This window comes from Zalophus californianus, chromosome 3, assembly GCF_009762305.2.
Source record: "Zalophus californianus isolate mZalCal1 chromosome 3, mZalCal1.pri.v2, whole genome shotgun sequence".
In the NCBI taxonomy this organism is placed as follows: domain Eukaryota; kingdom Metazoa; phylum Chordata; class Mammalia; order Carnivora; family Otariidae; genus Zalophus; species Zalophus californianus.
The window spans coordinates 7,910,471-7,935,571 of NC_045597.1; the positions used below are offsets into that span (position 1 = coordinate 7,910,471).

General features: G+C 36.3%; 1 pseudogene; it reads left to right on the forward strand.

Moving 5' to 3' along the window:
- The window catches only part of LOC113920505, a 67,969-nt pseudogene extending 43,659 nt beyond the window's left edge, over positions 1 to 24,310 (forward strand).
- The last annotated feature ends 791 nt before the right edge of the window (positions 24,311 to 25,101 follow it).

Here is a 25,101-nt window from a genome sequence, read left to right on the forward strand (position 1 = left end):
GCTCCACAATTGCATAACCTCCCCCATTCTCAACATCCCTCACCAGAATGGTACCTTGAAAACCATTGATGAGCCAATATTGACACCTAATAATTACTCAAAGTCCATAGTTTACATTAGGGTTCACTCTTGGTGTTGTACATTCTACAGGTTTTGGCAATGTGTAATGACATGTATCCATCATTATGGTATCATATAGAGTATTTTCATTGCCTTAAAAATCCTCTGTACTCTACCTATTAATTCCCTCAACCCAACCCCTGGCAACCACTGATCTTTTTACTGTCTCCATAATTTTGCCTTTTCCAGAATGTCATATAGTTAGAATCATACCGTATGTAGCCTTTTCATATTGGCTTCTTTCCCTTAGAAGTAGTCATTTAAAGTTCCCTACATGCCTTTTCATGGCATGACAGCTCATTTCTTTTTAATGCTGATTAATATTCCTTTGTCTGGTTGGACCACGGTTTGTTCATTCATCTAACGATGGACATCTTGATTGCTTCCAAGTTTTGGCAATTATATGTAAAACTACTACCAATGTTCATTCCAGGTTTTTCTGTAGATACAAGTTTTCAACTCCTTTAGATAAGTACCAAGGAGTATGATTGCTGGATTGCATAATAAGGATATATTAAGAAACCACTGAACTATTTTCCCAAGTGGCTGCACGATTTTGTAGTCCCACCAGCAAAAAAGGTGAGTTCCAGAGCCCAACATGGTGATGCACATTAAGGCAGTTCTGTGGCAGATCTCAGAAATGCTTTCTCCCAGAGACAGGAATTAAATGTCTAAGAGACGGGAGTATAATACAAACCTCACAATATTTACGCTTAGGTTAGGTGTATATTTACAATTAGGTGAATGTCATTTATATTTCTTATAAATTCTCATTTTTATAAAAATTAATTAACAACATAGGAAAAATTGACATCCAAATGAAATGCCAAATAACAATTTTAAGAATAGAAATCATGTAAAATGTTCTGAAGGAATTAAAAAATGATAAATTTTGTTTCAAGGACATGGGATTATATGTATTTTTATATACACATTTCTATTTTATGTGTGTATGTTTTATATGTGTTTCTCTCTACCTTATTTCGAACAAAGGTTGAAGTTAGCATAATAGCTGGATCTACGTTTTTCTGATGAACAATTACAAAGGATTCTGTCAATGTCATATAAAAATCAAGGATTATTTTTAAATTCTGGGATATACCCCATCCTGAAGATTATTATTAACTAATCACAATTGGCAGAGGTAGAAAACAGAGTATGAATTCATAGAAACTGTGCAAACAATCTAAAGTTGTCATATGGGCTATAAGAATCCTGGTGTGAAGGACCTAAAGCTTGGTTCTGTATGAATATACAGTAAGAAATCAAGTGACCTCATTGATCTGGAAGGACTCCTCATTGATAGTATTTTGTCATCACTTCAAAAGAAACTTTAGCTTTGTGTAGCTGCCTCTGGAAGTTTCCCGTGACCTATACAAATGCCCTGTTGGAGCCCTCCCGAGGCAATACCAAAGCCTTAATTATGATATTAAAGTTTACATCATTTTATTTTTCACTATGGAAAAATATTGTTAATAATTGGGATCTTGAAACTATAGCTAAAAAGTCATTATGAGGGATATTTTTTTCCTTCCTCACTAACGGGTAATGTGTCCACAGCAAGGTTTGGCTTTGGGCCATGGTTACACCAACAGTGAGCAGAGAGTGCTCTTTGGGAGCCAATGTGTAACATTTGGTGCATTTGAACAGAAGGCCTGGCTATAGCTCTCTGCTCAACTAAATTTCCAGACACTCTCAGAGGTACATTGTTGGAAAGGCCATGGGCTAGGGCAGCAACTTGTAAAAAACCTCTCAGGCTAAATTAATTATACTTCTGGAAATGGTGGAAGAAAAGAAAACAAATCAAGAAAGTGTAGGATCTGGGGAAGTAATTTACTTTTGAATTATTGCTGGGGAATTCTTAGGTGATACTAGGGTACCAAAGAAGGAAATATTATCACTGATAACTAACTCCTAGTGAGGACCTACTGAAGTGTAGCTATAACCTGATACCAAACTTAGGTCTGCAAAGAATACAGAAGATCTATATGGCAAGATCCCAGGGACATAAATCCAGGGAATTTATAACCACTGAATAAATTAATTACCCTAGATAATTAGACTTTGGGCACATAAAGTATGAACTGTGTCTTCTTCATATTGTTCTAGTAGGCTTTCTGTAACTGGGGCAGTAATCCAGGCTAAAGTCATACATTTTGTAGTCACTGCTATTTCTGAATTTTAGGAGGAAACCATAGGTGAGAAAGAGGTCAGTCTCAAGAACCGTGCAAGGTCTAGGGTTTTATCCTAGCTGCAAGTCAGTAAGTTTGCCCGTTTCATAGGTACTGGCAGAAGACACAGGGCATCTTGATAAGAGACAAGCAGAAGCAGCCAGTTTCACATTCATTTCTGTCAGCTTGCCATGCCATTTAGATCCCACAGGATGACACAAGCGGTCCATGATGGACACTTGCGCATGCAGTAGGTTGCACTGCAGAAGAGGAACACTTAGCTTGAGAAATTTATTGTTTCTATAGGAAGAGAAGTCAGTTCTTTGTTTTGAGGGAGATTTCACCTCAGCCCTCAGAGTCGTTCATTGAAAACATTGAAAACACAACCCAAAGAATTGCCCAAGAGTGGTCAAAGCTTTACACTCTTGATATGCCTATTAAAAATGTAGGGTGATCCATGGCAGATGGATGGTCTACCCAACAGGGAAAAGTTAGAGGAGAAACGGTATGTGACTAGGAGTAAACCTTAGGAAACACCAACATTTAAAATATTTGGAACAGATGAGAAAGGAGTAATAGGGGAGCAGGAGAAAATCAGAATAGTATAAAGAGAGATAAGGATGAAAACAATATTCAGGAGGGAGCAGTGACATATTGGTCAGATATGACAGCAATCTGCCTAACAAATACACAACACCGAACTGTTTGGAAATTGTTTGGAGAAGTATTTCCCAATTTTTTTTTAAATTTTGTCTCAATATCCTTTTATATTGTTAAAAACTTTTGAGGAACTGAGAGCTTTGTTTATGTGGTTTTTATCCACTGATAGTTAAAAGTTGAGTGTGAGAAAAATTTTAAGTATCTATTAATGAAATCTTTTAAAATAACAGTTGGTTTTATGAAAAACTTACTATATTTTCTAAAACTAAAAATTAATGAAGACATTACTTTTCACTTTTGCAAATCTATTAAATGTCTCTCTTAAGATGTCTTGACTTTTATACCTGCCTCTATATTCTTTGTGTTGCCATAAACTATTTGGATTAAAGTATATGAACATAATCCAGCCTCACAGAGATATGTGGTTGGAAACAGTGGGGATGACATAAATAGCCTTTTTCAGATAAGTGGGGATATTCTTCTTTAACACTATACCAAAATTTGCAAAGTGGTCGTTTTTAGAGGATGAAGTGTGGAAACAGAAAAAAATCATTTTTTTTGCACTGTTACATTCAAATTCATTGGTCTATTTTCCACTTTGAATGAATCTTTTAACCACAAATGATTATGTAACATCATGCACAGATCATTTGGAAAGAATTGTTTTATTGAGTAATGCTGATATTTCAAATGTTGACATTTCATTATAGAGGATTAAAATCACATTAATTAATTTCACCAGAAATCATCAGAAAATTATTTAAGAATTAGATATACCAGTCTCACAGTGGTGGATACAAGTTTTCCAAATTTCTAATTTTCTTTTGAAATCTTGAATTTCATCATTGGCAGCAAGTATTATCAGATTTTTTTTTTAAAGCAGCAGGTTTGATTTCTTTTTTCACTATCAAGAAAATGTCCACCAAATACTCAGTTCTGAATAACATAGTTGTTCTGTCAGTCTTTCTTTCAAGTAAAAATGGTGTTTTATGGGGGGGGGGGAAGCAGTTAGTTTAGCTTGCAACTCAGACAAGTAAGTATAGGAGCCCTGATATAGTCATTGACAAATCTGTTATGCAGCAATAGTGCTTCATGAGAGTTTCCATTTCATCACACGGTATTACTAGGGAGTTCGAATTTAATTAAAGGAATGACTTTTATGTTTCATCTCAGACATTCTTAAATACTTGGTTTCTTTTTGTTTTGTTTTGTCTTCCTTACAAGTTCATGGCTGTGAATACAATGACTACTAGTATTTTGGTGCTATTCCCATGATTCATGCTAGGAAACCAGCAGTTTTACCCAAATTGCTTTTGTGGGCATCAGTGCAAACACCATTAGAAAGACAACTAACATCTTAGCATTATTATGAAAATAGTTTGACTATTACAATGAATGTATCTAGGGAATCCCAGGGGTCTGAAAACTTTATTTTGAGAACTACTATTTTAGAAAAGTGAAAGCCCCTTCCTTCAATTACTAATTTAGTTTTGTTGCTGTTGTTGTTTGTTTTTATATTTATTTTAATTTCTCTGTTCTCATTCTCTCTTCATATGTGCGTGTGAACATGTTGGAGCTACTCAGGGTCTAATTAAAATTAAAGAAATACCTAATTTTATTGCAGAATATTTTTAGCTCTTCTTTGTCTTCCTTAATAGTATTTTTTTACTTTATATTAATAGAGTAGATTTTTTTAAATTTTTATTAAGATTATAGAGCAGTTTTAGGTTTTAGTTTTAGTTTTAGTTTAGCAAAACCCAGACGAAGTTACAGAAATTTCCCCTACACATACACAGCGCCTCATTCTCAACATCCCCCACCAGAGTGATACATTTGTTACAATCAACCTACATTAATACACTAGTCACCCAAAGTCCATAGTTTATATGACAGGCTTATTTTTAGGCTCACAGAAGCTCTGACTCCCTTTTTCATCTGTCTCTCTAGTCTTGGGGGTGGTGGTTTGTCCTGAATTCTTCCTTATTTTATGGATTCAAGAAGAGTTGGTTTTCCAGTCTGTTCAGCTTTTTAATTGTTGTTAGGATGGAGTAGTTACTTCCAATATCCTTTTTTTTTAAGATTTTATTTATTTATTTGAGAGAAAGAATGAGAGAGAGAGAGAGCACATGAGAGGGGGGAGGGTCAGAGGGAGAATCAGACTCCGCGCCGAGCAGGGAGCCTGATGCGGGACCCGATCCCGGGACTCCAGGATCATGACCTGAGCCGAAGGCAGTCACTTAACCAACTGAGCCACCCAGGCGCCCTATTTCCAATCTCCTTACATGCAGAAGCAGAAACCACAAGTCTTAATGGAACAAGTTGGAGTATATTATCTCCTCTGTTTTGGAGACTAATCTTCTGAAAACTCCTCAGTTTCTGGTTAGACTAAGAGTGTTTCTGAGTCTGTATTGGTAACTATCTTCTCCATGTTTGCTATTTAAGCAAAATAATCATAGATACTTCACCTGAGCACATAATTTAATCTTACATATGCCAGTATTTTAGAGGAAGGCAGAAGGATCAATCAGCAAGACCACAGTAAATCTCATAATTTTTGACCATGAGGACTTGACAACTAATTGACACTTATTTTTTGTATAAACCCATCTGATTGGCAAACCATGCATTATATGTATTAGTTGAATTTAAACATGGGACATATGTTAACACAACAAATAAAAGTTGCATCAAATTAGAATATAAAAAGATGAGGTAGTGGGGCGCCTGGGTGGCTCAGTCAGTTGAGCATCCAAGTCTTGCTTTCAGCTCGAGGTCATGATCTCATAGATAGAGAGATCAAGCCCAGTGTTGAGCCCCATACCCAGTGTAGAGTCTGCTTGAAATCCTCTGACTCTGCCCTCCCCCACCCTCATGTGCTTTCTCACTCTCTCTCTCAAATAATTAAATAAATAAGTTTTTTTTTTTTTTTAAAAAGATGAGGTAGGGCAAAAAGCCCTATTTCTGGGTTTCCCTGGAATCTGGCATAAACTGAATATTTACAGAAAGCAGAGACCATTTCATCACATCTTAAACAATTAAAAATATAAAGGATATTAGAAATTTTTCATATCTATTGGATTAGATTAATATATTTTAGAATGACTTAGTCATAATAAATATTACTTATATTTATATTAAGAAGCTTCTTCATTACCAAATACAATTGAAAGTATAATAGTTAATGGTCTTTCTGCAAATGTAGCAGGATAGTATTTTGAAACATTACTCAATTGACTGTTTTTCTCTTTCCTAGTTCTCTTTACCCTGTTGTCCCTCCCCCATTAAAATAATCCTGAGTTATTGCCTACCAACAACAGAATTTATATAAACAAATAGTCGAATAATTGATTTTGACTTCTAAAACAGCTTTTAAAATCCAAAGCTGAGGCATACCTTGAATGTACTTTTGATTTATATAAATGTGGAATCGGAGGAAACAAAAATTATTTGGATATTTCAAAAAATCATTTAAACATGTACAACAGGGGCGCCTGGGTGGCTCAGTTGGTTAAGCAACTGCCTTCGGCTCAGGTCATGATCCTGGAGTCCCGGGATCGAGTCCCACATCAGGCTCCCTGCTTGGCGCAGAGTCTGCTTCTCCCTCTGACCCTCCCCCCCTCATGTGCTCTCTCTCTCTCTCATTCTCGCTCTCTCAAATAAATAAAAAATCTTAAAAAAATAAATAAATAAACATGTACAACAGACAGAAATGTAAATAATGTATATTAGAGTAGGAAAGACAATATGCAGATACAATAGTCCTTTTCCCAAGCAGATAGATAAAGATCTCAATAGATTAGCAGGGAGAAGAAAGCTAGAGAAGTGACTAGTCTTTAGAGCCTGACAGTACCCAAGAAGAAGCCCAACACTGCTATCCCTTGGCTTAGTCCAGTGGGAATGGCTGGACCCATATATGTTTAAGGGAAATCTGAGAGTAGAGGCAAGTCTTCCATATGCTTTCACCTGATATGGAAACCTCCACATTATGGAGGAGGAGCTCCACATTATGGTGCCAAACCAGGAAAATAGATAAGGCTATGGACATAAAGGTAGCTTCAGAAAATTCTGATAATCTTGACCTGCGTAGAGAAGGAATCAAGTCCCTAAAGGGGGGCGGTGGCAGATGCTATTTTCCAATTATGACTGCAACAAGTACTTTCATTCCACATGCTGTTTTTACTATGTGATTCTGACAGGCCTACCATCAAGAAGTAGGGTCTGTGCTTCTTCTTGAAGCTGGTGGGCTTACAAACAGTAGAAGTGACATGATGGGATTCCAATGCTAAGTAATAAGAGGCAAACAACTTCTGCCTGTTTCTCTTCAATGTTTTTATTCTTGGAACCCAGCCATCCATGCTGCGAGGAAGACCAAGCAGCCAAGATAAGCTACATGTAGGTGTCAGGCCAACAGGCCCAGCTGAGGTTGCAACCAACAGCCAGCATCGACTTTCAGACATGTGAGTAAAAGAAAAGTCTTTAGATGATTCAAGTCTCCAGACTTCATGTATTCCAGATGAAGCCCCAAAATAGCTCAGAATAGAAACAAGCTGTCCCTGCTGGGCCTTTTCTGAATTCCTTGTTCTCAGAATCCAAAAATATAATAAAATAGTTGTTTATGCCACTAAATTTGGGGTACTTTGTCATGAATAATCAATAACTGGAACAATGGGGTGGGGAAACAGAGTAGAGCTGAGAGGGATAATGGAGGGGAAGAACCTGGTCTTGGGAGAAGTAAGCAAAATATCTAAGTTCCTGGACTTATGCTTAGAAGCCCACAACAGGGTCCTTAGTATCAGGACAGATTTCATGGTAGGTGCCCCAACAGCTGGCTAATTGAATTACATCTTAATAAGTATTGTCATGGACAGAAGATGATACTGAGACAGACACCTTTTCCTAATGCCATGACAATACCATTATTTGTAGTTACTTAGAGAAGCTAAGGAAGAATGGAAGAAAATATGAAATGGAAAGAATCATAAATTGACCAAGTTTCATCTTGAAATATCTACATTTAAATCATGTAGTTGAGTTGGGATGATTTAGGTCTTCTTTGCCATTCTTGGATTATTTTAAATTTAGTCAAAGAAAAATAAAGTCCCATTTACCTTTTTTTAAATTTTAACTTTATAAAATGTCCCAAGTGCCAGCTAAATAGTTTCTGGAGATGCTTACAGAAATAGGCATTGCTCTGAACAGATGATATATATTATCACATGCCCCTTCACAAAGTTTCAAATTTTAATCGGGAAATAGTGTCTAGATTGGCAAATTCAGACCAAAGCTTCATGTCTTCAATGGAGCAAATATGAATAGAAACTAACAGCTCCTTCTGCTTCTACTACTTTATTTTATTTTATTTTATTACTTATTAATGTTAATTATAGTAAAATACAAATAAGATACACTTTATCATCTTAATTTATTTTAAGTGTACAACTCATTAGTTTCTGCTTCCACTTTTAATTACTCATTCTGTACTTTAGACCTCTCTAGAGATCTCATATAAACTCTCAGAGAGGGGTCTTAAGAAAAGAATATTAGTTTTACTCATAAATAACAAGCTAAGTTTCTGCTAGTGATAATTAACCCATAATTATCTAAGCAAACTCCTCTACTGAGTATTCTTGGGGACTTGTAGTAAAGTTTATGACATAAATAGCCTTGATTGGGTTGCATCTGTGGCCCTAATCCAAAATAGAGTTAATGGGCCTGAATGGGAGTTAAATCCAAGAAGCTCAATATATCTGACAAAATCGGATAATAAAATACCACTAGGGACACTCTCTGGACTAAAATTTATAATTGTCAGTATGATGTAATCAAAAATACTGATGTTTTTTATTATGTTATGTTAATCACCATACATTACATCATTAGTTTTTGATGTAGTGTTCCATGATTCATTGTTTGCATATAACACCCAGTGCTCCATGCAGAACGTGCCCTCTTTAATACTGATTTTATAACAAATCTCATTTGCGGCCAAATTCTACTTATTTGACATTTAAGAAAAAAATGAAATATCAGTTAATTATTTTACTTGCAATTTTAGGTAAAGCTCTGGGGATTCCTTCCCCACTCCTGTGTGATTCCAGAGGATGTTGCATCCATGTGCTCTCGTTCCTGTCTTTAACACTGAGCTCCCTAACTTTGACTCTTTCTGACTCCAAAGTTCATCTCCCTTTTGTCCTGAGATTTGGGGCTTTAGTTCTATGGCACCTGTGTTTCTTGAACCAGAATGGTGCTACCAGTGAAAGAAAACTGTGAGATTTAGGGGGTTGTAGTACACAAAACCATTAGCTGTGTGGAATTCTAGAGAACCTAGACATTTGGAGAAATTATGCACATTGTGAGCATATGCATAATATTTATTGCCTTGTAGACAATAACATGGAAATTGAGTTCTGTGGCTTCTAAATAAATAAAGACATCAGACATACAAATAGTTAGTACACACCTCCCTTATATTGTGATGAATGAATTACTAACGGTTGCTTGAGTTCAGTTCTCAGAGTGAAAAGAAAGAGGAAGAGATAACAAGTCATATTTCAGTTTCCTACCCAACCGTGAAAAGAGAAGCTGGGCAATTTAAGGGCATTGATCACACTTTAGGTTCATTCTTACTAAGTCCAGAGAAGAAATATGTATGGATAATTCTTAATATTTCATTTCAATAATTTTTAGCCATGGATCCCTTTGATAATCCAGTGAAGCTCAAGGATCTCTAACTACTCCCCCCAGGTTTTTATTTAAATTCTAGCTAGTTAACATATAGTGCAATATTAGTTTCAGGTGTAGAGTTTAGTGATTCATCACTTACATACAACACCCAGTGCTCATCACAAGTGGGTTCCCTAATACTCATCACCCATTTAGCGCAGTCCCCTGTCCATCTCTCCTTCATAACCATCAGTCTATTCTCTATACTTAAGAGTCTGTTTCTTTGTTTGCCTCTCTTTTTCCCTAATGTTCATTTGTTTTGTTTCTTAAATTCCACATATGAGTGAAATCATACAGTATTTGTCTTTCTCTGACTGACCTATTTCACTCAGCATAATACTCTCTAGCTCCATCCACATCATTGCAAGAGGCAAGATTTCATTCATCTTGATGACTGTGTAATATTCCATTTTATATATATATATATATATATATATATATACATATATATATATATCTTACTAAGCAAAGGAAACAAAAACAAAAATAAGTTATTGGGACTTCAAAATAAAAATCTTCTGTACAGTGAAAGAAACAATCAACAAAACTAAAAGGCAATCTATGGAATGGGACAAGATATTTGCAAATGAAATATCTGTTAAAGGGTTAGAATCCTTGATGAAATCCCAATACTTCATATTTGCCTTTATTTCCCTTGCCTTTGGAGACATGTCTAGCAAGAAAATCGCTTCAGCCGAGGTCAAAGAGCTTGCTGCCTGTGTTCTCCTCTAAGATTTTGATGGATTCCTATCTCACATTTAGAGCTTTCATCCATTTTGAGTCTATTTTTGTGTATGGTGTAAGGAAATGGTCCAGTTTCATTCTTCTGCATGTGGCTGTCCAATTTTCCCAACACCATTTTTGAAGAGATTATCTTTTTTTCCATTGGATATTCTTTCCTGCTTTGTTGAAGATGAGTTGACCATAGATTTGAAGGTCCATTTGTGTGTTCTGTATTCTGTTCCATTGATCTATGTGTCTGTTTTTGTGCCAGTACTATACTATCTTGATGATTATAGCTTTGTAATAGAGCTTGAAGTCCTGGAATTGTGATGCCACCAGCTTTGGTTTTCTTTTCAACATTCTTTTGGCTATTTGAGGTCTTTTCTGGTTCCATGCAAATTTTAAGATTTGTTCCACCTCTATGAAAAAAGTTGATATTGGTGTTTTGATAGGGATTGCATTGAATGTATAGATTGGTCTAGGTAGCATAGACACTTTAACAATATTTATTCTTCCAGTCAACAAAACCAAAAGACAACCGACAGAATGGGAGAAGATAATTGCAAATGTCTTATCAAATAAAGGGCTAGTATCCAAAATCTATAATAATGAACTTATCAAACTCAACACCCAAAGAACAAATAATCCAATCAAGAAATGGGCAGAAGACATGAGCAGGACATTTCTGCAAAGAAGACATCCAAATGGCCAACAGACACATGAAAAAGTGCTCAACATCATTCAGCATCAAGGAACTACAAATCAAAACCTCAATGAATATCACACCAGTCAGAATGGCTAAAATTAACAAGTCAGGAAACGACAGATGTTGGCGGGGATGTGGAGAAAGGGGAACCCTCCTACACTGTTGGTGGGAATGCAAGCTGGTGCAGCCACTCTAGAAAACAGTATGGAGTTTCCTCAAAAAGTTGAAAATAGAGCTACCCTATGATCCAACAATTGCACTACTGGGTATTTACCCCAAAGATACAATGTAGTGATTTGAAGGGGCACCTGCACCCCAATGTTTATAGCAGCAATGTCCACAGTAGCCAAACTGTGGAAAGAGCCCAGATGTCCACTGGTAGATGAATGGATAAAATATATATATATATATATATATACACACATGCCACATCTATCTATAGACCGTGTGTGTATATATATATATATATATATATATATATATATATATATATATATACACATACATAGACCACATCTATATATAGGAACACTACTCAGCCATCAAAAAATGAAATCTTGCCATTTGCAATGACGCAAATGGAACTAAAGGGTATTATGCTAAGTGAAATAATTCAATCAGGGAAAGACAATTATCATATGATCTCATCCACATGTGGGAATTTAAGAAACAAAACAGGATCATAGGGAAGAGAGGAAAAATAAAACAAGACAAAATCAGAGAGGGAGACAAACCATAAGAGACTCTTATTCATAGGAAACAAACTGAGGTTTGCTGGAGGGGAGGGGGGTGGGGGGATGGGGTAACTGGGTGATGGATATTAAAGAGGGCACGTTATGTAATGAGCACTGGGTATTATGTCAGACTGATGAATCATTGACCTCCACCTCTGAAACTAATAATATATTATATGTTAATTAATTGAATTTAAATTTAAAAAGTATAATAAAAAAGAAATCATATTTGTTTTCTCCTGCTTAAAAAAAGTGTTAGAATCCAAAATATATAAAGAACTTAATAAAACTGAACACCCAAAAAACAAATAATCCAGTTAAAAAATGGGCAGCAGACATGAATAGACATTTTTCCAAAGAAGACATACAGATGGGCGAACAGACACGTGAAAAGATGCTCACATCACTCATCATCAGGGGAATACAAATCAAAGCCACAATGAGATGTCACCTCATACCAGTCAGAATGGCTAAAAATAATAACACAGGAAACAGGTGTGGCCAGGATGTGGAGAAAGAGGAACCTCTTACACTGTTGGTGGGAATGCAAACTGGTAGAGCCACTCTGGAAAACAGTATGGAATTTCCCCCAAACGTTAAAAATAGAACCACCCTACGATCCAGCAATTGCACTACTGTGTATTTACCCAAAGGATACAAAAATACTGATTCAAAAGGAAACATGAACCCCAATGTTTATAGCAGCATTATCAACAATAGCCAAATTATGAAAAGAGCCCAAGGATCTCTAACATTTTTAAGTGCATAACATAGTAAGCATAGGCTTACAAAGAAAAGCAACTTACTGAATAAAGCTAACATATTAACAATTAATAGCTTCCATAATTTCAAAGTAGTGGTGAGTATACACAGTATTTTTTGATATCATCAATAACTTGAATATAACATGAAAATTTCTGATTTCTATTGTTGACAAAGTCACCTAGAATTGCTTGGACTACTGTGTTTTATTGCCTATATTTAACATCAAATGAAATGCTAAATTTCAGTTAAAGGACAGCAAAAATAAAGCTGCGCTTTTTCTCATCCAAGTTTATAAATCCCCAAAAGTCTATCCAAAAATCTCTTAGTGTTTAGTGGAGCCCAGATTAAGAACCCCTGAAATAATAATAGGCTAGAGGTTTACTCTATTTTAGAATGAATTGCTTCATGCTTCTCACTAATGTCAAGAAGAGCTGTTTATCAGAAAATTTTAGCTACAGTCCAAAAACAAAACAAAACAACAACAAAAAAAAAAGATCCCACCTGTATCCACCAGCAGTAACTATAGGCTCTAGACTCAGGAGATGGAAAGCTACATGCATTATTAGTCTTCAGAAAGGATTTTGGAAAATTTGCCACTTTCAGCTTAGAATACTTCCATATTTGATTAGAGTTAAAAACAACTGAAGAAAAGTCATAGACATATTAGGTGAGCCAGGTACCATCTGTGCTTAATCATATGTTCTTTTTCTATTGGTCCTTCAAGTGAAATTTCTCCTTGGGTTAATATTCTGTGTAAATTTAGCGATGTCAATTACGTAGGAAAGGTCAAGTTACTTAAAGACTCAGCTCCTCAGGTTTCTCTTAGGTAAAATAAATGGGTTAAGCTAAATGATCCTAGGGTGGACTATAGTGGAAAGATAATTAATTTTGAAGTTAAGCATTAGTTAAAATACCCACTGGAATTCTATTAAATAAAATATGATTTAAGAAAGTTATGACCTAGTTCATTACAGAGTTGTTAAAAGAATCAGGTAAGATAACACAATTTTTCTAAAAGGCACACAGTAAGTCTTAAATATGGGACTTTGTACTCAGACTCTGATAAGCTTGAACTAGAAATGCCTGCTCCATGCATATGGAATCCCAATTGTTACTTTTAAATAAATGCTCGTTATTGAAAAATACTATGAACACTGGGCTACAACATGCTTATGGGTTTTTTTTGTTTTTGTTTTTTTAGAGAAGAAAAACTTCTCTAACAGCATTTCTTGAATTTGCTTACATCAGAAATGCTGGAGTATGGAAGAGAAAGGTTGTGGAAGAGAGATGAATAGCAGATTCAGGAAGGCAGTGGATCATGAAAGACATCGTATGCCATGTGAAGACACACGGCTGACAAATACTTTAAAATGTGAGGCAGAGAACTAAAACTGAAGCACTAACACTAACACGGTCAGACTGTTAGTTTGAGTGAGTGCTTTCCCATATTTTTGTAAGCCAGGAGCACATAGAAATGATAAGGTGTGTTCAGTGTGCTGGTGTAAACACACCAGGCTCCTTGTGGTGGGTGCCAACGCACAAGCCAGGGTGGGCTACTCCCATAGCCCCTGAGCGCCACCCAGTGGTAACCTTCACCTCAGCACACCTGCAGGCCCCTGATGGCCCCTTCCAGAGCACAGCCGTTGGACCTTTGGCTTCACATATACAGAATAGTTTGATGATGACTTGTGAAACAGATAGGATGGAGCACATCATGCTCGGTTTTTTTTTTAAATAGGTTTTCATCACTTAAAGCTATTATTTGAAAACATTCATAATGGGATCCTAAGTGAGAGAACTTTTCGAAATTCCCGTTTACTTCACAGTCATAAGGCAAAAGAGACATTCTAGGCTAACTGCTAAAATTTAGTGCACTTAGCGATGAAAGGACACGTTTATGGGCTTTAAGGTCTAGGCTAATTTACACTTGCTATTATCTTTCTATCTATATGTGGTAGACAGAATGATGCCACCCAAATGTCCACATACTAATCCCCAGAACCTGTGAATATGTTATCATACATGGCAAAGGGGAATTTGCAGATGTCATTAAATTAGAGATGGATCCTGAGGCTCCTGAGTGGAGGAGATGGTCCTGGATTATCCAAGAGGGCCCAATGCAATCATAAGGGTCCTGTCATACGTCCTTCTGTGACAGAGCAAGTAGAGGTGAGACAGACAGAGAGACAGAGATTTAAGATGCTATGGTACCGTCTTTGAAGATGGAGGAGGGGCCAAGGGACCAGGTGTACAGGTAGCCTATAGACACTGGAAAGGCAAGAAAATGAATTCTCCCCTAGAGCCTCCAGAAGGAACACAGGTCTGCTAACACCTTGATTTTAGGATTTCCACCTACAGATTATAAGAGACTAAATATATGTTGTTTAATCCACTAAATTTGTCATATTTTTTTACAGTCACAATAGTAAATTAATACACCATGTGTCTGTGAAATACAATTTTTATGCTTTTTCCTCTCGGCTTAAGACATAATGCACAGTATTGAACCAAACAGAAATACACATTGAATTGTCACTTGTGGAAGTACAGTTCCAACACAGAGCTCCAATCTCTCACTTCTAAGAAGAGTCAAGAGAAGATAGTTGAGGATTTGTACTTTTTCCAGAATTTAATTAATCATTTCCATTAAAATGTTATGAATTATCAGGAGTATCTTAAAAATCATTAATTACATAGTTCATGTTTAAAATTGTTTTATGCAATGTTGATACTTTGCCTTTATTTTTGACACTTTCCTTTTAATAAAATGTACCATTTATCACATTTGCAGTGGAATATCAATGATTTCTTAATAGTTGATGTCTGATCTTTTCTGGTTAACATTATACCTAGATTTTAAAATGTCACAAGGATAACAGACATTTAAAGAGAGATAGTTTGGCAATGTGTATGATAGTGTGGGGGGGGTGGGAGGGTGTACTGTGTACATAAAAAGATATCACACGGTCCACATCAACTCCCTTAGCTTTATCATTCTCTAATTCTGCGATCTTGAAAACCAGCTACCTCCTCTGTACCTCAGTTCCTCAAACTACTACCTCATAAGATTAGTGTAGATAATCAGTAGAGAAAACGTATGTAAAATTACAGTAATGCTACTTGGCATATAGTAATCACTCTGAAACATTAGCTATTAGTGGTATTATTATCATCATCACTAGTATGCCCACTAATTAAATCATGCAGAAACCTCAAAGGTCTTCTACGATCCATGATGGTAGAAACACCACTATGACCATTAGTGGTCAGTTACCCTACTGTATCTTACTGATGGCCTCCATGACTTCTTCAACTGTCTATTTATAATCCCATTGATTATACCATTGCCACTCACTGCCCATTATTGCAAATTACTCTTCTTCTGATTCAATGATAGGATTCAACAATGTAGGATCATTAAAAATATATTTTCAGAATAGTGAGTTATTTAGATACTTTTAACATTTACATTCCCACTGGATAAATTAGGATCAGGTTTAATCTTCTTAGTTGGATAGCCAGAATTAGAAACCAACAAATGGAGAAAACCCTTTATATCTGGTTGCATGCATTGATCTATATATTCAATTTAATAAGAAATTCACTTATCTGAACTAAGCATTAATCATGTCATAACTATGTTGAAGAGATATTTTCCCTCTTAGAAAGGAAAATCTCAATATCCTGATAACTGCGATTTCCAATTTGTATTGTTAAATCTCCAGTAACCAGGGCACTAGATACCAATTGCTAGAATATGAATCAATATATCTGGAGTACTCATTAAGAGGCCACTTACAACTTCTATCAGAATTGGCAATTGAAAACTTCTTGAACTATTGGCCTAAATTTCCTCATTACTGACACAGAACCAATAAGATATCACCTAGTAATTACAATGTGTGCTGCAAATATATAATTAGTTAAATGATTTAGTAGCCAAAGGTAATGCACTCAAGAACTTGCTGTCTTTGAAGCATTTGAACACAGCCATAGACCACTATAATCTCTCATTTTTCCAGATTTAGAGCTTTTAATTAAAAATATCTTCTCATTTGAATATTAATTATTTTGACATCTAATGACACTTTTCAATTTACTTTTTTTTAAATTATATCTTGTCTCAGTAAATAGTTAAAAGGGCTCATTAATTTTAAAAAACATCATATTTTGGGTATTAACTCCCCAGACATTTTTTTATAAGATTAATGTGTTAATGAGTGTATGTTAAAGGGCTTAATTTTAATACATTCTAGTTAATTTCCTACACAGGACAGGTCAGAATACAATATATTCATTCCAACCGAGGCAGAAGGAGAGACAACATATATCATGATGAAACTAATACCTGTTCCTCAATAATCATAGCCCAAAGCTTCGGTTTTATTAACAACCAGATATTAGCATCATTTTCACATAGGCTCAGAATAGTTGGTTGGCTTCATTCCTTCACTAACTTTGTAAACATTTACGGAAGATCTCAAAAGTCTGGAACTAATTCAGTTATTGGTAATATAAATAACTATTCCATTTGTTATATTTTATAGAGAGAAAATGGAAAAGTGATTTTAATATGGATACACTTCCTTTTAGTGGCTTATTATTGCATTAGCACAGAATCAGTCCTAAGAAGGGCATTAAGAAATGACCCAATTATTTTTCTATCTTTGGCGTGCCTTATAAAGTTTACTCTAAATCTTTGCATTTGTGTTGAGGGGAAAAAAATAAAGACAAGGCTTTTTATACCGTGCCCTTCAGACTCAGGGTTGCTATATGTACATCTGGGGAAGAACTTTACAGAGCTAAGGAAAGCACTGGCTGAGACAGAAGAAGCGGAAAGTGAAGAGCCACACCTTGGCACCATGTGGGTGCAATGCAGAGCAGACTCGTTCTGGACTGGGTGTGAATAAAGCCGCATGTCTTAAGATGCACGTCTTTTCTGATCATTCTTTTTTTTAAGATTTTATTTATTTATTTGAGGGAGAGAGAGAAGGAGCAGAGGGAGAGGGAGAAGCAGACTCTCTGCTGAGCAGGGAGCCCAATGTGGGACTCAGTCCCTGGCTTCCAGGATTGTGACCTGAGCCGAAGTACACTTAACTGACTGAGCTACACAGGCGCCCCTGATCATTCCTGACACCAGAGCATTAGACTGCAATCGTCAATGGCTCTTTAGTAATACTGGATAGGGCTTTTAAACCAGGACTATTTTTTTCTTTTTTAAAGCAAAATCTTATCTTGAAAATGACTAAAACATACTCTTGGAGTCACATGTAGTTTATTAAATGAATAACTGAATAAGAAATATTTATACATCAAAACACAGGTAACAGATAAAGTGATTCTGATTAATCTTTGGTCCTTCTCATGTAAAAATTGATGCAACTCTTAGGGCATCACCAGGTGGTCTTCAATTCTCTTCTCACCACATCCCGCTTTGGTTTATTTTTTGATACTCTATTGCATGGACACTGTTCTTGTCTTAAACTGTTAGCTGTGAAAAAATTGAAATCAATACAAACTGCAGAGAATTCTTGACTTTTACCATCTGCTAATGTTCAAGGATCAAATAAGTTTAGGATATATATCAGTGATTCATATAGTGCTAGCTAAGCCGTTACTCCTAGCTACTGTGACAATTTGTGCACAACAATAATGTGGGGGCACATATTCTCCTTCAACAAGCTTTCTGTGGAATAATGGCATGGCTACCAGTTTCTTTAACTAAGTGTGCCGTTGGAATAGCTTACTGAGTTTTGTCTCATTTGAAATTTGATTTGTGCTGGGGCAGTAAGAGAGGTTTTGTAGTTCATTTGAGTTTTGGGTCTGAAGAAAACTATTGCCGGCTTGGTAACTTCCTGATCAAGCCCCCCACGGCATCTTTGACTCTACGATACTTTCTGGATTCTCACAGCAAAGATCTCCCCTAGACTCCAAAGAGTCTACAGTTTTCTCCTTACCTCTGTTATTCTCACTCCTCTCTAGAATTTAATACTAAGCATTTACCATTATACCTTAAGTGATAGGTGATGAACGTGTATACCAGTTACTTAAAAAAGAAATTTATTAATTAAATTCATTATTTCAAGAAGATAATGCAAGAAATTTTATTACTATGTAAAAATATATACCATTCCTTTTTTATTTCTAAAGGAAATGGTTTTTAGATACATAGATACAGATAAATAGGTAGGTAGGTAGTTTGATAGATGATAGATAGATAGATAGATAGATAGATAGATAGATAGACAGATAATCCCATTTTATCTTCCCCTTAAACCTACTTATGTTGATCTGTGAAGGAAATTTAAAAAAAAAATCTATCAGGTATACATGAATAAGACTGAGCCTGTTTCAGTAAAAAAAAGACATTTTTTTTTTCTCTTATTGCTGCTTGATGAGAAACTGAAAACAGATTCTACTAAGGCTAATTGACATAAACTCTATTATCGCATTAATTCAATTTCCGTTAAGCGCCATGGTGCTAAGCCTTGTCTTATGGCAATCATTCATTATCATAGGAAGACTTGCTCTGTTATACTAGATATAGGATTTGCTCAAAGTAAAATTGTAGATACTATTTGGGAGATAATAATAATATCCCTCAGGATTAGCAGACAACATTTTTTGAGACACTAATCCTTAGTATAAATTTCAGGCTAATAGCAAATTTTTCAATAAAAACCTTCAAGTATTTTATGGTTAAATAATAATAATTAAAAGAGATTAATTTGTTTCTGCTTTTGTAAAATTCATTCAAGAGCATTGTGCAGAATCCTATTTTCCCCTAAAGAACTTCATTTTTGCATTATTATTCCTTTTGAGAGTTCACTAAGTCTAGATAAATGCTGTATTTTTAAACTTCCTTTTTTATCTCAAAAATGTCTATTTTTCTGAACAGACTGAGAAAAACACTTCCTCTTCTAATGTATCGTGCTAAAGTCTACAGGACAGCAGTGACTAGGTCAAAAGGAGCTTAAAGCAGCAGGATACTTCAATTAATAAGACAAGATAAATATTTGAGGAGCTTTAAGCTTCATTTCTCATAAAGATTTAGATAACCATCATATGTTATATAATGATTTCATTTTCATAATCATCATCTGAAATTCCTTCAAATTAAATATATATATTACATGTAGATATATTTCATTTGACATATCCTCCCAGTGAAACAATTACTTTGGTACATTTAATGGCCTTCCTCCTAACTGATAGAGCTGTACAATGTTCTCCATTCTGCTATTAAATATTCTAATTAAATCAGTCACCCTGGTCCCATCTGTATATACTGATCTCATGTGGAGAAGCTGCTGGAATCTCTCCAGGGCAGTGAATATACTTAGTTCCTTTCATGGCTCATTGGATGTCACACGCAGGAGGACCTTGTTCTTGGTTTGAAATTATAACTAAGGCTCCGGGTATACAATAAACCATAGTGAGTGTTATGGAGATTAAATCAGCTCTTTTTTTCAGAACGCTTGCAGAGTAAAAACAATTGTGGTCCATGTCACTGTTCAGCAACCTACTCTTCATCATGGTCTATGAGATAGGTCTGAGGAGAATTCCTGAATATTCCCACCAGGTGCAAGCATGATGGGCTCCAGATCCTAAGTCTGTAGGAACATGGGTGAACTGGTGAATCTACCATCCGAGACTGGAAGCTACCAGGACACCAGAAGTCAGCGCCAAAGCGAGATTCCTAAGTGCAGAAGACCTCTGTTCTTTCAAAGATCATGACACCCTCTATAAGCATTTCCCAACAAATTTACTGTTTTTTATATTTTAATCTCTTGGAAATTCGCTATGGTTTGATAGCGGGGTAATCCACAGAACTTCGTGTATATAATCTTCCTGTTAAAAGATGATAGTAACAGTGGTCCTGATATGTTAATTAGGAGGATTTGGCTGATAAAATGCAGGTTTTCATAAGTGATAGAGGAGAAAACTATTTTTCTCTGCATTTACTGCAGCTATATTTTGGTTCTAACTTCTTGATTCATGGAATGTGGATGTCCTTTACAAAGAAAAACATCTTATTTTTTATTGCCATGTTTTAATAATTAGGTGGGTTAGTCCAGCTGATACTTCTGTTCACTGAAATGTATGACCACACTATTAATTGTGATGATGCTTCATTACTAAGTTCACAATTCTGCTTATATCTCAGATCCTTTTTGGTGTTAAGAAGAGCATGAAGTATAAACAAATAAACTTGTACATTATTTATTCAAACAGGTAAACATATAACTCTATCTATTACAAATGAACATACACTTTTTTCTCTCTTATCCTATTTTTACTATTTAAATATTAAATAGTTTCAAAGTGTGTTTTTATCAAATCTATTCATGCATATAAAGAATCAACTGTCCCTATATCGGGCAACCCTTTGGCTCTTGTATCTGATTAAGTATTCACTTGTTTTTATACAAATTACATGTCTCTTGGTATCTGTTGCCCTTCTGCTATGGCTCTTTCTCCCCTTGCCTTCACTTGCACACATAGCTTCATCTACCTTTTTTCTTGATAAGCTCATATCCACCTTGGTTCTGATCAGTGTTCGTGTTAGAGTTTGTGTTATTCTGCATCCTACCCAAAGCTCATCTCCCATTTACTTGGCCCATTCACTTCCCACATCCCTAACACTACCATTTCACTTCTCTCTCTTCAAACCTCTAACATCTTCCTTCTAGTCATCACTCACAGCTGACCTTTCCTCCTATTTTCCTGAGAAAACCAATGTACGTAGGAGAGAAGGCCTTGAGAAGCTCTCAGATAAGACACATTGATCCCACATCCTCAACACTCTTCCTGTCTCCTGTAAGGACAGGTGAACTCCCTGCACTCATCTGTTTGCCTCTCCTCCTGCCAATAGACCTTGGCCACACTAGGCATGCTATAGCACTTCTCCATTTTCTGCATTTTCTGCACTTCTACTGGATCATTATGATTATCAAACACTTTTCTTACATTTTTAAAAAGAGGAAACCCTCTCAATATATTTAAAGTCAGTTCCCACTTTCTCTACTTCTCTTCCTCCTACCCCGACTCCCCATTAAGGCAAATCTCTGCAAAATGTTGTCTGGACAGATTTGATCTCTTCAACTGAACTCTTCACATTTTCTCTTGCATCTCCTCGATCATGATTTCATTCTCATCATGCTTGCAAAGCCATTAATAAGAAGACTAATTCCAGTTGCCATGTGACTCGAACATCACTTTGGTGTAATCTAGCTCTGAAACAGTTTTTTCCTTTGGATTCCAGGAAACACCTGGTCTTCTAGCCTTTGTTTCTCAGTCTGCTCTTCTGATCTACCTCTTGTGCTCTGACCTCCAAATGTTGGTAAGCCCAGAACTGTCTTCTATTCACACTCAAACCCCTCATGACATCATCTAATCTCATAGCTTCAGATTTCCATCTCTAGCCTAAACCCTTCCTCTGAATTCCAGAGTGTCACATTCAACTGCTTAGTCAACATTTCTACTCAGATGTCTAGGGGATGTTTCCAGCTTACCATGTATAAAAACACACCCCGAGAAGAAAGAAAGAAAAAGAAAGAAAGAAAGAAAGAAAGAAAGAAAGAAAGAAAGAAGAAAGAAAGAAAGAAAGAAAAAAGAAAGAGAAAGAAAAGAAAGAAAGAAAGAAAGAAAGAAAGAAAGAAAGAAAGAAAGAAAGAGAAAGAAAGAAAAAGGAGGGAAGGAGGGAGGGAGGAAGGAAGAACTAAGGAAAAATCTGCTTCTACCACTAGTAAAGATCTTGTTTGGCTTTGTCATAGACTGTTGCCTTTCACTCAATCCAGCAGCAAATCCTATTAGTTCTGCCTCCAAATTATATTCAGATGTAAGATCCACCACGCTTTCCATCTTTAGTACTACCACCCTAGGCAAAGCCCTGATCTTCCCTCATCTATATTATCACAGATGCTTTCAACTGAAAGCAAAGACCTGCTTTGCTTTTACCTTCTTTTCTGTCTGTTCTCAACACAGAAACCAGATTGATCAAGTTAAAATGATATATTATGCCTTATCTTTACTCAAAATAGCATTTCCTAATAATTTCAGTTTATTTTAAATATCTCTTCACTGTAGGATTGGAACAGTTTTTTTTTTTAAGATTTTTATTTATTTTTTGACAGAGAGAGAGACAACGAGAGAAGGAACACAAGCAGGGGGAGTGGGAGAGGGAGAAGCAGGCTTCCCTGATGAGCAAGGAGCCCGATGTGGGGCTCGATCCTGGACCCTGGGATCATGACCTGAGCCGAAGGCAGATGCTAAACGACTAAGCCACCCAGGCGCCAGAAGAGTTTCAAAAGGGAGCATAAGGAGATGTGCATGTTCATCCTCTGTTCCAAATGCACCTCTATATTGAAGAACCATGTGATCAGAATAGGTATCCAAATGTCTCATTAACAAGTCCCTACCTGGGATGGCTGTGCTTTGGGCTGGGGGCCTGCACAGGGCATGTGGTGGGGAACATGGGGTGGGAACTCTGGGTGGGAAGCACTGATAAAGGTTGTCCTTTTCCAGCTGGAATTACTCTTGAGGAGAAGACCTGAGACAAAAGGCACCAGAAAGGATAAGCACAGTGTATTTTCAAGGTACATCCACTTTCCTGTGTTGTCATCTTTATGTTGTATGGCATCTGTGTTAAAGTCCTTCTGTCCTTCTAGCTGACTTTGGTCCTTATTATCTGAATGCCTGGCCTGAAGCTCACCATGACTAATATTAGGCTGCATGTCATGCTGCTCTCTCTGCAAAATATTAAATAGCTGAGAACATAAAAATTCAATTGCCAACAGCAGAGGAAGGATAAAACACTCAGCCAAGGCTTACAGGCCATTTCCGAAATTGAGTTTCCCAAAATCTGCAAGGAAATTTGAGGTACCATGAAGATGCACCATGCTTAAACTTTATCTCATGTAATTCCAGTTGGAAAGCCTAAAGAAGCAAAGCTACTTGGGCTCAGCATTATAATAAAAAGTGGTTTATGACTTCAGAAGGAAAGGAAGTCTTCCTTGCTATGGGATTAAACACCAAAGAAGGCAGAAAACAATGCTACTGGAAAACAATTAAAGTTTTTCAGTGTGTTCATGACCATCATCTAGAAGAAGAAAGCCATGACCACACCTACATCTTACTAGAGAATCTAAGCTGGCTTCTGGCAATGTACAAACCCATATCCTTCAGGAAAATATTTAAGCCTTACCTAAAGCATGGCTGCACGCGTAGAGGAGCAGGATATATGCAGAGCAAAGAAGCTTTGGGGACTTGTTGATGCACCCAAGATGGACAAGTGCACCCAAGATGGACAAGTGCACAAGCAGTTCTTCTCCTGAAAACAGCGCTGGAGAGATGCGTGGAAATCACAAACATAGAGGCAGGAGAGCCCAGAGATCCCACAGGAAAAGAAATTTTCCATCCCTTTGGGCAGCAACACACCTTAAACAAAGGTTATCTAAACAAAAGCTTTTGGTACTAGCATTATAACTAGTATCCTCCCATAGAAGGTCCTAGTTAATGTTATGAACCTGTGGTTTCTTTCTACTATGCTGACCCTGTACCACATTTATCGTCTTCAGCCATATGGTTATGTATAGAGATATCAACCTGCCTTACCTGAGACCAGCCTAAAGGACACAAGTGAAGCATATAAGAATGAAGATCCAAAGGTGAAAATTAAGAAAACCTTAGTGGAAAAACATGAGTGAACAGAGTTTAAATAGCTAACATCACACTGAAGAAAGGCTTTTGCATTTCTATTATAGAAAACTGGAATCCCAGTGAGGAGGTCTAAGTGAACAAATAAGACATATTAGAAATCTTGCATATGTATGACTGTCAATTGAAGCTTTAAATGAGCTGTCCAGTCTGTTAAAATGTGTTTTGATACAGAAACATACACATATATAAATGTGAAATATATAAAAAATATATATAATGTGTATATATAAATGTTTTAAAGATGATGGTGGCCAGGAAGAGGAATAGAGATTGTGTAGAGATTTTGTTCGCTGTTCTTGACCACTCATTATTGTCACTAAGAAACCCAAATAGTTAAATTTGCTAAAACTATATCACACCATTTTGTAATATATACACAGCGCTAAATAAACCTCCCTTTAAAAAATTTTAGAAGAGGGCGCCTGGGTGGCTCAGTTGGTTAAGCAACTGCCTTCGGCTCAGGTCATGATCCCCTAGTCCTGGGATCGGGTCCCACATCGGGCTCCCTGCTGAGCAGGGAGTCTGCTTCTCCCTCTGACCCTCCCCCTCTCCTGCTCTCTCTCTCTCTCTCTCATTCTCTCTCTCTCAAATAAATAAGTAAAATCTTTAAAAATAATTTAGAAGAAATTTTTCCAGTGTTGTTTGTAAACTCAAGCCATGAATTTGTACTTGCCATGATTACTCATAATTGGCAGTGTTCCTTTCAGAAAAAGAATAAAAATGGCACTTGTTTAAATGTGCATTAATGAAAACACAATTTGATATTAAAAGAAAAAGC